Source organism: Lagenorhynchus albirostris, chromosome X, assembly GCF_949774975.1.
Source record: "Lagenorhynchus albirostris chromosome X, mLagAlb1.1, whole genome shotgun sequence".
Classification (NCBI taxonomy): Eukaryota; Metazoa; Chordata; class Mammalia; order Artiodactyla; family Delphinidae; genus Lagenorhynchus; species Lagenorhynchus albirostris.
In genome coordinates this window covers 66,193,697-66,207,838 of record NC_083116.1, presented here as the reverse complement: position 1 = coordinate 66,207,838, position 14,142 = coordinate 66,193,697, and the positions used below count along the sequence as shown (strand labels likewise).

The 14,142-nt window shown below is 40.4% G+C and overlaps 1 pseudogene; it reads right to left on the bottom strand.

The window, feature by feature from the left end:
* Positions 1–3,208: 3,208 nt before the first annotated feature.
* On the bottom strand, positions 3,209–13,595 carry LOC132513115 (ubiquitin-conjugating enzyme E2 variant 1-like; annotated as a pseudogene).
* Between the last annotated feature and the right edge of the window lie 547 nt (positions 13,596–14,142).

Genomic DNA, 14,142 nt, shown 5'->3' with positions numbered 1-14,142 from the left:
ACTGGGCATATACCCTGAGAAAACCATAATTCAAAAAGAGTCATGTACCAAAATGTTCATTGCAGGTCTATTTACAATAGCCCGGAGATGGAAACAACCTAAGTGTCCATCATTGGATGAATGGATAAAGAAGATGTGGCACATATATATAATGGAATATTACCCAGCTATAAGAAGAAACGAAATTGAGCTATTTGTGGTGAGGTGGATGGACCTAGAGTCTGTCATACAGAGTGAAGTAAGTCAGAAAGAGAAAAGAAATACCGTATGCTAACACATATATATGGAATTTAAGAAAAAAAATGTATTGAAGAACCTAGGGGTAAGATAGGAATAAAGACAAAGACCTACTAGAGAATGGACTTAAGGATATGGGTAGGGGGACGGGTAAGCTGTGATAATGTGGGACAGTGGTATGGACATATATACACTACCAAACGTTAAACAGATAGCCAGTGGGAAGCAGCCGCATAGCACAAGGAGACCAGCTCAGTGCTTTGTGACCACCTAGAGGGGTGGGATATGGAGGGTGCGAGGGAGGAAATTGCTAGAGGGAAGAGATATGGGAGCATATGTGTATGTACAACTGGTTCACTTTGTTATAAAGCAGAAACTAACACACCATTGTAAAGCAATTATACCCTAGTAAAGATGTTAAAAAAAAAAGTCACAAATGTGTGGGGGTCTTACAATGACTGTCTCCCCCAGGAGTTTTTAACTCTCAAATTTGTCCACAGTGAGCCGCAAGCAATTCATTAAGTATATTTCTGGTTTCTCTACCCCAGCACTGCTTCCCATGGAGGTTTATGATTATGATTTTCTGTATTGGTGAATTGTGATTCTCTGTATCTGCCTGTCTTTCTTTCCAATTTTAGTGTCAGCAGTTCTCCCACTCCTCACTTCTCTGATGAATCTAAGAAGAGTTTTTAATTTTTCAGTTTTCAGCTTTTTACCTGTTGTTAGGACAGAATAATGACTTCCAAGCTCCTTACCTTCTGGACTAGAAAGGGGAAGTCCTGGATCTCATACGTGGAATCTAAAGAATAAAACAGAGGGATCTGCGAAGATAATGGAGAAGAAAGAACCTGAGCTCACCTCCTCCCATGAGCACACCAAAGTCACAACTATCCTCAGGATGACCATTGATGAGAAAGACTGGATGCTACTAGAAAATATCTATAACTAAAGACATAAAGAAGGGGGCTTCCCTGGTGGCGCTGTGGTTGAGAATCTGCCTGCTAATGCAGGGGACACGGGTTTGAGCCCTGGTCTGGGAGGATCCCACATGCCACGGAGCAACTAAGCCCGTGAGCCACAACTACTGAGCCTGCGCGTCTGGAGCCTGTGCTCTGCAACAAGAGAGGCCGCGATAGTGAGAGGCCCGCACACCGCGATGAAGAGTGGCCCCCACTTGCCACAACTAGAGAAAGCCCATGCACAGAAACGAAGACCCAACAGAGCAAAAAATAAAAAATAAATAAATTTAAAAAAAAAGGAAGAGAGAGAGGTTGAGGTATCTATCAAAAAAAAAAAAAAAAGAAAAGAAAAGACATAAAGAAGGGACTACAATGACAGGTAGGAGTAGTAGATTCATGATATAATCAAGTCCCATACCCCTGGGAGGGTGACCCACAAACTGGAGAATAATGATATTGTAGAGATTCTTCAACAGGTGTGAGAGTTCTGAGCCCTACTTAGAGCTCCCCAGCCTCCGGGTCCTGCACCAGGAAGATGAGCCCCTAGAGCATTTGGCTTTGAACTCCAGTGGGGTTTAATTTTAGGAATCCCAAAGGACTGGGGGAAATAGACTTTACTCTTAAAGGGCGCACACAAAATCTCATGTTCACCAGGACCAAGGGCGAAAGCAGTGATTTTATAGGAGCCTGGACCAGACCTACCTGCTGTTCTGGAAGACTCTCTGTTGGAGAGTCTTCCAGAGAGGTAGGGGGCAGATGTGTCTCACTCTGGGAACATAGATACTGGCAGCAGCCATATTTGGGAGCTTTCCATCACATGTACAATAGTGCCAGCAGGTGCCATCATGGGATCCTCGCTCTAGCTCATTATCACAAAGACCTGGCCCCACCCAACAGCCTATAAGCACCAGTGCTGGGATGCCTCAGGCCAAACAACTAACTGGGCAAGGACAAAAGCCCCACCCATCAGCAGATAGGCTGCTTAAAGAATTCCTGAGGCCGCAGGTGACCCTAGACACATCTCTTCCCACCAGAGGGCCAAGACCAAGCTTCACCCACCAATGGGCAGGCACAGGAATCCTGCACTACCCTCTAGACTAGCCTCACCCACTAGGGAGCAGACACCAGATGCAAGAAAACCACAAATCTGTAGCCTGTGGACCCAGATCACCCACAGCTGTCCAGACTCTACCCTGGGACCAACTAGGTCCTGGCTCTGCAAACTAGCAGGCCAACACAAGTTTGAGGACACCCTGGGCCCCATGTCCAACTGTGTCAGGAACTGGCCTCACCCCACCAGTGATCTGACACCAGCTCTGAGATCCCTGAGCCCTGCAGGCACACTCTAGGAAATGGCTCTTCCTGCTGATTGTTACACTTGACAGGATGCTTTGTTATAGCACATGCTATGTATTTCAAATGGACAAAAAAATGGTATTATCTACATTATTTTAAGATAAATTGCCTTTGAATGAGAGCTTCCTTTCCAGTACTTTGAGGTCTACAAAGCGTATCTATAAAAAATCACCATTGTGGAAAATAGAGACTGAGTGGGGGACTACCCTGGCGGTCCAGTGGTTAAGACTTTGCCTTCCAATGCAGGGGGTGAGGGTTCAATCCCTGGTCAGGGAGCTAAGAGCCCACATGCCTCACAGCCAAAAAACCAGAACATAAAACAGAAGCAGTATTGTTACAAATTCAATAAAGACTTTAAAAATAGTCCATATAAAAAAAAATCTTAAAAAAAGACTGAGGCGGGGCTTCCCTGGTGGCACAGTGGTTGGGAGTCCGTCCGCCTGCCGATGCGGGGGATGCGGGTTCGTGCCCCGGTCCAGGAGGATCCCGCATGCCACGGAGCGGCTGGGCCTGTGGGCCATGGCCGCTGGGCCTGCACGTCCGGAGACTGTGCTCCGCTGCGGGGGAGGCCACAGCAGTGAGGGGCCCGCGTACCGCAAAAAAGAAAAAAAGAAAAAAAAAGACTGAGGGGGAGAGGCTGTGGTTTTTCTTTTTGATTAGTTGCTATAACACTGTCCTTCAGGTGGCTGAGGAATTATCATATTTTCTTTAGACATCATTAAACTCTTAGACATCAATAAAGCTCTTGCAAGACAACTTTTATGCTATAGGAATTCTGCCATTTTGCTAGCACCAACATGGCTCTTCAGCTCACAACTCCATTACAACTATTAACTACATTCATACTATTTTTGTTATAAATCTTCCAAAGTGGTGTGATTCTGAGTATTTAGGTCCACATTCTGTTTTAAGGCTCTATATCCATTTTTCATAAAGAGTTACTATCCCTTTCTATCTTGTGTCATGTCTTCATCATTTTCTAGACTCCAGCTAACTGTGCAATCTCCTCCTCCTTTCTGGCTTTCTTCATGTGCTAACAGTCAGAAATTTCAGGAGACTTTTACTCCTCTGGAGTGAAATTGCCTGGGTTCAAGCCCTCTTTACCACTCACATTGCTGTGTGACTTCAGGTGAGAGACTTGAATCTTTCCTGGCCTCAGTTTTTCCATCTGAAAAAGAGGAGGAAAATATCAACTTCATAGGGTTTCTGTGAAGATTAAATTCTTTGCTAAACTTTAGCACAGGGAGGAAGAGAGGACACTAGAAGAGGCAGTGTTTACCAGGCCATTATATCCAGCTTTTAATCCTCACAACTTCTCAGTGCAGCAACTCCTAGTAATATCCTCTTTATAGAGATAAAAACCCTTGAAACTCTAAGCTAATGGGTGGAGGAGTGCATACTAAAACACAAGCCTCTTATCTGTGATGCTCACAAATGTCTGCTACTCGCAGAGATTCCTCAGTTCTTGGAGGGATTTCTTACAAGCAAAATTGACAAAGTGAATTCCTGTACATTGAGTCCTTTGGCCTGGACTCCCAAGTTTTTTTCTTGCTACCTCATAAGGATACTCATAAGTATAACCAGCTTTTGGTTTCCTTCAGATGCATAGCAGTGAAGAACACAATGACTAATAGTATAATTTGGGACCATTGCCATGATTCATGCTAAAGTATACGTAGTTTTACCCACCATTTGCATCAGTACAAATCCAACACATTTAAAATGGCAAATGACATCTTAGTATTATTATGAAAATAACGTTGACCCTATGGACTCCCTGAATATGCCTTAAGTACCCCCAGGGGTTCACAGAACACACTTTGAGAACCACTGACTAAGCAGCCACCTAAAGACATGCATGAATTTCAACTATATTCCACAAGATGGTGCTATAGTAATGCACATCAGTAATTGAATGTTGGGTCAAGACTGATTTTAAAAATTTGGTTGGTTTCAGAAACCAATGTAGCTAAAATGTATATATTAAGAAAGTTGCCTTAAGTGGGCTCTTGGAGTACCAGGTCTATCTTATTATCTGAGCCCTCACCTCCAGCACATAACCTTGTTCCCTGAATACTGCTTTGCACATAGTTACATTCCATATAAACCCTTTCCTCAGGGGCACATTAACACCTCCTGTTAATTTGGATGGTCATATGTTGCAATCATGGACTCTCGAAACCTTATCAAATTTAATGCTTTTTCGTTAAGAATATTTTACCTCCTTCCAAATAACCTTCCACCTTTGTTCTTACAAAGCATACACCCTGGAATTACATGTAACTTTCCTGGAGGTGAGATCTTTAAGTTCTGTGGTTCTAAAGCTGTATTTTCAGCGGGGGAGGAGCACAAATCCTTTTGTGACTTTGACAAAAGCTGTGGACCTTCCTCCCTGAAAAAAATGTACATATATGTACATGAAACTTTGCATACAATTTCAAAGAGCTTAGATATGCCCTGAAGCCACGACTCATGTTAAGAACTGCTTTAGTGGTAGAAACTCTTGCCAAGCCCCATCTAACTCTTTCAGTTTAGGTAAAAGAGAAGTTTGTATTACACAAAAGAGATCTGGAGTCTATATGTCCTCTTATTGTTTTGCTATTATTAAGAACTTTGTATGCTATAGTGTTTTCATCCTTTAAAAATCCCATGCTTCTAGTTGATAAAGAGAAAAATTTAATATGCCCACCAGGATTTTGATATGGCTTTTTGACAAGGGGTCATTACTCTCCATGTTAAGGATTATGTCCTATCTTTTTCATATACACCACTAGCCAAGAACATTTTGCCAGACTTTATTTTTGTATTCTATATTACAAAGCAATAGGATCCATTTTATTTTTTAAATGTAAAATTATAATATTTAATATGATGTTTGTTATCAAATTATCGGCAACCTACACTACCCTCAGGGCCTTTGACACTTTCTGAGAGGCTTACTGTCTGAAATTTCTCCTTTAAACATTTATTCATTCAATTCTTGAAGACTTTTCTTTGGAATTCCCTATTAAATGGTGAATTACCCAAGGAAAAGTACATGTTAAGCTGGTGGTTTAAGGTACATTCTGTGGATTCTTGGGTCTCATAAAAATGATCTAGAAAGCCTAAAAAGGTTTTGCTTTTTTAAAAAAATTCTTTATTGGAGTATAATTGTTTTACAATGGTGTGTTAGTTTCTGCATTATAACAAAGTGAATCAGCTATACATATACATATATCCCCATATCGACTCCCTCTTGCATCTCCTGCCAACCCTCCCTATCCCATCCCTCTAGGTGGTCACAGGGCACCGAGCTGATCTCCCTGTGCTATGTGGATGCTTCCCACTAGCTATTTTATTGTTTTTTTTTGCGGTACGCGGGTCTCTCACCGTTGTGGCCTCTCCCAATGCGGAGCACAGGCTCTGAACGCGCAGGCCCAGCAGCCATGGCCCATGGGCCCAGCCGCTCCGTGGAACGCGGGATCCTCCTGGACCGGGGCATGAACCCGTGTCCCCTGCATCGGCAGGCGGACCCTCAACCACTGTGCCACCAAGGAAGCCCCCCACTAACTATTTTACATTTGTAGTATGTATTAGTCCATGACACTCTCTCACTTCGTCCCAGCTTCCCTTTCCCCCTCCCTGTGTCCTCAAGTCCATTCTCTACACCTGCCTCTTTATTCCAGTCTTGCCCCTAGGTTCTTCATAACCATTTTTTTTTAGATTCCATATATATGTGTTAGCATACGGTATTTGTTTTTCTCTTTCTGACTTATCTCACTCTGTATGACAGACTTTAGGTCCATCCACCTCACTACAAAGAACTCAATTTTGTTTCTTTTTATGGATGAGTAATATTCCATTGTATATATGTGTCACATCTTCTTTATCCATTCATCTGTTGATGGACACTTAGGTTGCTTCCATGTCCTAGCTATTGTAAATAGAGCTGTAATGACCATTTTGGTGCATGACACTTTTTGAATTATGGTTTTCTCAGGGTATATGCCCAGTAGTGGGATTGCTGGGTGGTATGGTAGTTCTATTTCTAATTTTTTAATGAACCTCCATACTGTTCGCCATAGTGGCTGTACCAATTTACATTCCCACTAACAGTGCAAGAGGGTTCCCTTTTCTCCACACCCTCTCCAGCATTTATTGTTTGTAGATTTTTTGATGATGGCCATTCTTATTGGTGTGAGGTGACACCTCATTGCAGTTTTAACTTGCATTTGTCTAAGGATTAGTGATGTGGAGCATCCGTTCATGTGTTTGTGAGCAATCTGTATATCTTCTTTGGAGAAATGTCTATATAGGTCTTCTGCCCATTTCTGGATTGGGTTGTTTGTTTTTTTGATATTGAGCTGCATGAGCTGCTTGTAAATTTTGGAGATTACTCATTTGTCTCTTGCTTCATTTGCAAATATTTTCTCCCATTCTGAGGGCTGTCTTTTTGTCTTGTTTATGGTTTCCTTTGCTGTGCAAAAGATTTTAATTTTCATTAGGTCCTGTTTCTTTATTTTTGTTTTTATTTCCATTTTCTAGGATGTGGATCAAAAAGGATCTTGCTGTGATTTATGTCATAGAGAGTTCTGCCTATGTTTTCCTCTAAGAGTTTTATACTGTCTGGCCTTACATTTAGGTCTTTAATCCATTTTGAGTTTTTTTTTGTGTATGGTGTTGGGGAGTGTTCTACTTTCATTCTTTTACATGTAGCTATCCAGTTTTCCCAGCACCACTTATTGAAGAGGCTGTCTTTTCTCCATTGTATATTCTTGCCTCCTTTATCAAAGATAAGATGACCATATATGTGTGGGTTTATCTCTTGGTTTTCTGTTCTGTTCCATTGATCTATAGTTCTGTTTTTGTGCCAGTACCATACTGTCTTGATTACTGTAGCTTTGGAGTATAGTCTGAAGTCAGGGAGCCTGATTCCTCCAGCTCCGTTTTTCTTTCTCAAGATTGTTTTGGTTATTAGGAGTCTTTGTTTTTCCATGAAAATTGTGATATTTTTTGCCCTAGCTCTGTGAAAAATTCCATTGATAGTTTGATAGGGATTGCATTGAATCTCTAGATTTCTTTGAGAAGTATAGTCATTTTCTCAATGTTGATTCTTCCAATCCAAGAACATGGTATAGCTCTCCATCACTTTGTATCATCCTAAAATTCCTTCATCACTGTCTTATTGTTTTCTGCATACAGATCTTTGGTCTCCTTAGGTAGATTTATTCCTAGGTATTTTATTCTTTTTGTTGAAATGGTAAATGGGAGTGTTTCATTAATTTCTCTTTCAGATATTTCATCTTTAGTGTATAAGAATGCAAGACATTTCTGTGCATTCATTTTGTATCCTGCTACTTTGCCAAATTCACTGAATAGCTCTAGTAGTTTTCTGGTAGAATCTTTAGGATGTATAGCATCATGGCATCTGCAAACAGTGACAGTTTTACTTCTTGTTTTCATATTTGGATTGTTTTTATTTCTTTTTCTTCTCTGATTTCTGTGGCTGAACCTTCCACAATTATGTTGATTAATAGTGGTGAGAGTGGGCAACCTTGTCTTGTTTCTGGTCTTAGTGGATATGGTTTCAGTTTTTCACCATTCAGAACAATGTTGGCTGTGGGTTTGTCATATATGGCCTTTATTATGTTGATGAAAATTCCCTCTATGCCTACTTTTCTGGAGGGCTTTTTGAATAAATGGGTGTTGAATATTGTCAAAAGCTTTTTCTGCATCTATTGAGAAGATCATATGCTTTTCTCCTTCAATTTTTTTAATATGGTTTTATCACATTGATTTGTATATAGTGAAGATTCCTTGCATTCATGGGATAAACCCCATGTGATCATGGTGTGTGATCATTTTAATGTGCTGTTGGATTCTGTTTGCTAGTATTTTGTTGAGGATTTTAACATCTATGTTCATCAGTGATATTGGCCTGTAGTTTTCTTTCTTTGTGACATCTTTGTCTGGTTTTGGTATCAGGCCTCTTAGAATGAGTTTGGGAGTGTTCCTCCCTCTGATACATGTTGGAAGAGTTTGAGAAAGATAGGTGTTAGCTCTTCTCTAAATGTTTGATAGAATTCACCTGTGAAGCCATCTGGTCTTGGGCTTTTGTTTCTTGGAAGATTTTAATCACAGTTTCAATTTCAGTGCTTGTGATTCGTCTGTTCATATTTTCCATTTCTCCCTGGTTTAGTCTCTGAAGGTTTTGCTTTTCTAATAATTTGCCCATTTCTTCCATGTTGTCCATTTTATTGGCCTGTATGTGCTTGTAGTAATCTCTCATGATCCTTAGTATTTCTGCAGTGTCAGTTGTTACTTCCTTTTCATTTCTAATTCTATTGATTTGAGTCTTCTCCCTTTTTTTTTTTTGATGAGTCTGGCTAATGGTTTATCAATTTTGTTTATCTTCTCAAAGAGCCAGCTTTTAGTTTTATTGATCTTTGCTATCCTTTCCTTCATTTCTTTTTCATTTAGTTATGATCTGATCTTTATGATTTCTTTCCTTCTGCTAACTTTGGGGTTTTTTTGTTCTTTCTCTAACTGTTTTTGGTGTAAGGGTAGGTTGTTTATTTGAGATGTTTCTTGTTTCTTGAGGTAGGATTGTATTGCTATAAACTTCCCCTTAGAACTGCTTTTGCTGCATCCCATATGTTTTGGCTGATTGCGTTTTCATTGTCATTTGGTCCTAGGTATTTTTTGATTTCCTCTTTGATATTTTAAGTGATTTCTTGGTTATTTAGTAGCATATTGTTTAGGTTCCATGTGTTTGTATTTTTTACAGATTTTTCTTGCAATTGATATCTAGTCTCACAGTGCTGTGGTTGGAAAAGGTACTTGATATGATTTCAATTTTCTTATATTGATGAGGCTTTATTTGTGGACCAAGATATTATCTCTCCTGGAGAATGTTCCATGAGCACTTGAGAAAAATATGTATTCTGTTGTTTTTGGATGGAATGTCCTATAAATATCAATTAAGTCCATCTTATTTAATGTATCATTTAAAGCTTGTGTTTCCTTATTTATTTTCATTTTGGATGATCTTTCCATTTGTGAAAATGGGGTGTTGAAGTCCCCTACTATGATTGTGTTACTGTTGATTTCCCCTTTTATCACTGTTAGAATTTTTCTTATGTATTGAGGTGCTTCTGTGTTGTGTGCATAAATATTTACAATTGTTATATCTTCTTCTTGGTTTGATCCCTTGATCATTATGTAGTGTCCTTCTTTGTCTCTTGTAATAGTCTTTATTTTAAAGTTTAGTTTATCTGATATGAGTATTGCTACTCCAGCCCTCTTTTGATTTCTTTGACATTGAATATCTTCTTCCATCCCTTCACTCTCTGTCTGTGTGTGTCCCTAGGTTTGAAGTGAGTCTCATCTAGACAGCATATATATGCATCTTGTTTTTGTGTCCATTCAGCCAGTCTATGTCATTTGGTGGGAGCATTTAATCGATTTACATTTAAGGTAATTATCAATATACATGTTCCTTTTCCCATTTTCTTAATTGTTTTGAGCTCGTTATTATAGGTATTTTCCTTCTCTTGTGTTTCTTGCCTATAGAAGTTCCTTTAGCATTTGTTGTAAAGCTGGTTTTGTGGTGCTGAATTCTCTTAGCTTTTGGTTGTCTGTAAAGGTTTTAATTTCTCCATTGAACGTGAATGAGATCTTTGCTGGGTAGAGTAATTTTGGTTGTAGGTTTTTCCCTTTCATCACTTTAAATATGTCCTGCCACTCCCTTCTGGCTTGCAGAGGTTTTGCTGGAAGGTCAGCTGTTACCGTTATGGGGATTCCCTGTGTGTTATTTGTTGTATTTCCCTTGCTGCTTTTAATATTTTTTCTTTGTATTTAATTTTTGATAGTTTGATTAATATGTGTCTTGGCGTGTTTCTCCTTGGAATTTTCCTGTATAGACTCTCTGCACTTCCTGTGCTTGATTGACTATTTCCTTTTCTATATTAGGGAAGTTTTCAACTATAATCTCTTCAAACACTTTCTCAGTCCTTTTCTTTTTCTCTTCTTCTTCTGGGTCCCCTATAATTCGAATGTTGGTGCGTTTAATGTTGTCCCAGAGGTCTCTGAGACTGTCCTCAATTCTTTTCATTCTTTTCTCTTTATTCTGCACTGTGGTAGTTGTTTCCACTATTTTATCTTCCAGATCACTTATTCGTTCTTCTGCCTCAGTTATTCTGCTATTGATTCTTTCTAGAGAATTTTTAATTCATTTACTGTGTTTTTCATCATAGATTGTTTCCTCTTTAGTTCTTCTAGGTCCTTGTTAAATGTTCTTGTGTTTTCTCCATTCTATTTCCAAGATTTTGTATCAACTTAACTATCATTACTCTGAATTATTTTTCAGGTAGACTGCCTGTTTCCTTCTCATTTGTTTGGTCTGGTGGGTTTTTACCTCGCTCCTTCATCTGGTGAGTAATTCTCTGTCTTCTCATTTTGCTTAACTTACTGTGTTTGGGGTTTCCTTTTCACAGGCTGCATATTCATTATTCCTGTTGTTTTTAGTGTCTGCCACCAGTAGGTAATGTTGGTTCAGTGGGTTTTGTAGGCTTCCTGGTTGAAGGGACTGGTGCCTGTGCTCTGGTGGATGAAGCTGGATCTTGTCTTTCTGTTGGGCAGGAATGCATCCAGTGGTGCGTTTTGGGGTGTCTGTGGCCTTATTATGATTTTAGGCAGCCTCTCTGCTAATGGGTGGTGTTTTGTTCCTGTCTTACTAGTTGTTTGGAATGGGCTGTACAGCACTGGAGCTTGCTGGTCATTGAGTGGAGCTGGGTCTTAGCATTGAAATGGAGATTTCTGGGAGAGCTCTTGCCGATTGATATTACATGGGACCAGGAAGTCTCTTGTGGTCCAGTGTCTTGAACTCAGCTCTCCCACCTCAGAGGCTCAGTCCTCTCACCCGTCTGGGGCACCAAGACCCTGTCAACCACATGGCTGCAGCATCAGTTGGCATTATTGTTGCTTTCTTTCTCTCTCAACAACTGAGCATGATAACATAGAGCCTCTTTCTTCTGAATCAGCAGAAGCTGAAGGATAGCTGGTGGGAGCAGGAGGAGCCACAGACACAGTTGATGTTTGATTCCAATGAAGTCAAAACAGTGCAAACCCCCCTTCTCTTTTTTTTTGCGGTACGTGGGCCTCTCACCGCCGTGGCCTCTCCCGTTGCGGAGCACAGGCTCCGGACGCGCAGGCTCAGCGGCCATGGCTCACGGGCCCAGCCACTCCGTGGCAGGTGGGATCCTCCCAGACCGGGGCACGAACCCATGTCCCCTGCATCGGCAGGCGGACTCCCAACCACTGCACCACCAGGGAAGCCCGCAAACCCCCCTTCTCTTGCACCCTGCACCAACTTTCTCAGCACACAATCTGCCACGTCACCACCTAAAAAGGTTTTGTTTGCAGTTTTAAAAATTTGTAAGTTTTGAATGAACAAAAACCTCAAATACAGGTGTTATGTATCAAATTTAACATATTGGAGTACAGTAATGCCTTAACTTTTGATTAACTTTGTAATATGAATTAATTAAAGATTTGCATCTATAGATTAGATTTATATTAGTAAAATGCCACTCTTTTTGTATTCTTATTGGAAGGGCTCAGCATACAATTTGTTTGGTAATACGATTCTTCTGAGAATAATTGCCATAAGCTATTAGTTACACTACTCCTACATATTTCTCTCTACACCTAATTGTGCCCTTCATACTTTTCCATCCAGTCCACTATCCCATCCTTCCTCTCATCAAACCCCTTCATGCTTTCTTAAATATATGTTTTACCAGGCACTCATTTACTCCCTTATATCATGTCTGATAGAGGCTCCAAAAGCCCCCTTTTTACTCACTGCTTTCAGTAATCTGATTTCCCCCAGACCCCAGCCATTTTTGCCTTCTTCTCTCAACAGTGCTGCTTTCTGAGGCTGTTTCTATGTACCACCTTTCTGACAGCTGGGGACTAATTTTAACTAGGGAGCGAGTAGTCTTTCTGGAAGGGAATGAGGGCAGAGGCAGTTCTGACTACAACTTGGTAAACAGGGCTGAATCTAACCAGATGCTACCAACCAAACATGCTGCTGCCTAAAGTTTACTCAGAGGTGAGTAACAGCTTGAGGACCTGACAGTGTAATCCAGAGGAAGGAATATTGCAATGATTGTAATTCCTTCAGTCTTTTTTCCCCCAGAAATTTTTTTTCAACCCCTAACTCTACATGCAACTTTGGGCAAGTCACTTTCCTATCTGAGTTTCCTCATCATGGTGTACAGAACTTAAAAAGTTGGAGTCAAATAGCCTGGAGTCAAATAGCCTAGAGTCAAATTAGCCTGATTGCATGATCTTGAGGTCTAACACCCTATGTTTAGGTGCTAAAAACAGAAAGAAAGGCCCAGGGCTACTGGGAATGAAGAAAGGCCCTGGGGTTGAGAGTAGATCAGTTCCAGGAGAAGGAGAGAAACCTTGGATAGGTTTCACTAGATGCTATGTGATGAGATGACAATAGATATAGAGGAGTAGAGGCCTGGGGAAGGTGATGGACTAGGGCACACTGGAACAAAAACCAAACTTTTCTTGTTTTGCAGTGTTGCTCTGCCCTAAATTACTATCGTCCAAACCCTTGCAGTGTGTCACCAGATGTCTCATTGCTGTCTCCCCTGCATTCTACCACTCAGCTTTGTAATTCCTTTTGCACGTGACCTTAAGACTAAATTTCCTAAAGTGCAACTTCATTCATGCCACTTCCGTTCTTTAAAAATATCAGCCAGTGATTTCCCATGGCCTACAGAATAAAATAGAAACTATTCTTGCTTTTGAGGTCATTATTCATCTGTCCTCAACTAGTTTCCAAGTCTTATTCACTTCTCCCCTGCAGGTACTCAATGCACACGTCACTCTGGATTCCTTTTTCTTCCAACATGTAATGTCTATACTCACCTTAGTTGACAATCCTATCCATACTTTATGGTCTATTTCAAATGATCCTGTGTCTCTCAACTCTTCACTTCCTCTTTGGAGTGCTCTGCTGGTACCTTTCATAGGCAATTCCCACATTTTGTCTTGTGTGTGATTGCTTTTTGTATTAAATTTTCCTTTCTTAGGTGTAAGTTCCCGGAGGGTAGAGACTCCACGTCATTTCATCTGTATCGGTTTCTTCTATCTAAACCCTACAATTGTGCCTGGTATATTTCTGTGTGCATTGAGATTCAATAAATATTGAAATAAATGTAATACTTAAAAAATCTGCTTTCTCCAAACTCAGTTCTTTTTGTTCTGTTTTCTAAGTAATTGAAAAGGATTTTGAGCTATAAGACTTTTAGGGAACCATTCTGGTAGGGCATTTGTGTAGTAGTTCTAGTACTAGTTTCCAGCTTTAACCTGATGTTCATCCCTACTGAAGCCAGCAAGTCTCTTAATATACTGGGGGCAGCTAAGAAAAAGTTTGTGACTGACTATTGAGTTACAACAATGTCTATTGAGATCAGAATGAGGACAATACCTATTATGATATAGTTTCAAAGGTTTCATATATTGCCCCTTTTTTATCCTACTCTAGGATTCTAGAACCTCCACAAAGCAAACCTGACTATCTCAAACTGCC